At 36.4% G+C, this 1,548-nt stretch overlaps 1 non-coding gene and 1 pseudogene across 1 annotated transcript; both read right to left on the minus strand.

Moving 5' to 3' along the window:
* Positions 1 to 350: 350 nt before the first annotated feature.
* LOC116864779 lies at positions 351 to 592 on the minus strand (annotated as a pseudogene).
* A 257-nt stretch (positions 593 to 849) lies between these two features.
* Positions 850 to 959, minus strand: LOC116864836. The gene has a single exon (XR_004382095.1). It is a non-coding gene; the product is annotated as a U6 spliceosomal RNA (small nuclear RNA).
* Positions 960 to 1,548: the final 589 nt, after the last annotated feature.

The following is a 1,548-nucleotide window of genomic DNA, read 5'->3' on the forward strand; positions in this document are numbered from 1 at the left end:
AAGAAAACATATAGCTACAAGAATTACTTAACCATATGTCAAGAACAGAGATGGGTCTATTACATACTATAACAGCTTGTCTTCATACCAATTCTACATCCTGTGGCTCCATGAAGCAAAAAAGAGTAAACCCAAGCTCACTGCTAAAATGTATGAGGATGTGAATTTCTATCCATCACTTTTCACTGCACCAGGCTGCCTTCCTAAGAAATGATATATTCTACATTTTTTCATGGTCACATATCTGCCTTTATCATGAGAAGTGGGTAGAACACTTCCAACAATAGTAAATGAATTAATTTATGGAAGCAGGGATTCAGTGAAGCCCCCTGGATGGACCCCTTGAGAGTTCATTCATAGATGCCAACCCAGAGCAGCAGGAAGAAGACTCCAAAGCCCAGAAAGAGGAGGCCACCAAGGAGATGAGGAGCTCTTTATAGACATCCCAAGTGCACTTGATGGAGGTAACCTCATAAATGAAGAACCAAGAGGTGAAGAACATGCCAACGGCCAACAGCGCCATGGTCGCATGGGGGAAGACATCCAGGTTCACTGGGCTGGTGGTATATCTCTTCATGGCCTCTAGCTCCATTTTGTCAGGCACAAGGTTATCCTCCACTCCACAACTGGAATAACACATCGGCAGGATATATTCTACATTTTTATAGCTATAAATTATACTGTCACTAAAACAAAACATCCAGTCAGTTTATGAATATCATCCATCAATTCTCAAGGGTAATACCTTCTCTTCCTTGTTGATTCTGCACATAATTTCTTCATGAAAATATGATACTCTATTCCATCAACATTAAAAAAGAAAACACCACAATTTTCCATATCTTTTTTAAAAAGATAGAATGCTTCACAAATTTACATGTCATCCTTGTACAGGGGCTAAATTAATAATCTTCTCTCTAGTATTCCAATTTTAGTATATGTGCTATCGAAGCAAGCACCATGTCTTCTTTGATTTTTTTTACAAATACTTCATTAAAAATGTGAATGTAACAAAAATAACAAACTTAAAATACTCCCTTGCAAAAAAGGAAGCTCTTTGTTTCTTCCAAAATTTTGATGTCAAATCTAAAATGTTTTGCTTTCCCACAAAAGCATGCTTTTTCTCAGTTTTCACCTGCTGTGAGAATTATTCCTACATTATAATTAGTTCAGATAAATGAATGGCAAGATTGCTCTTCAGATTTTACTTTTTAAAGCTCATTTACATGATGGTCTATGATGACATGGTTATTAACAGTTTTTGGGCAATTAATTAAGGTAGTTGGTAGAGTTGTTAGCGCAAAATGAAACTAAGAGGTTGTTTTAGTAAATCCTTCTGCTCAGGAGACATGATAGTAGCCATTAATCCACACTAACTAAATGAATAGTGCTGTTCCTCCTCTCATTCTACTTTCTTTGGTAGGCACTATATTATTTAACAGATTTTTTTTAAAATTCTAAAATGTGACATTTTGGTATCCTTCAACTACTGTCACATCCTTCTTCCCTTTTCTCTCCAAGCTATGAAGCATTGCATATGCACAGGCT

Source organism: Lontra canadensis, unplaced genomic scaffold, assembly GCF_010015895.1.
Source record: "Lontra canadensis isolate GAN:19392208 unplaced genomic scaffold, GSC_riverotter_1.0 scaffold6, whole genome shotgun sequence".
Taxonomy (NCBI): domain Eukaryota; kingdom Metazoa; phylum Chordata; class Mammalia; order Carnivora; family Mustelidae; genus Lontra; species Lontra canadensis.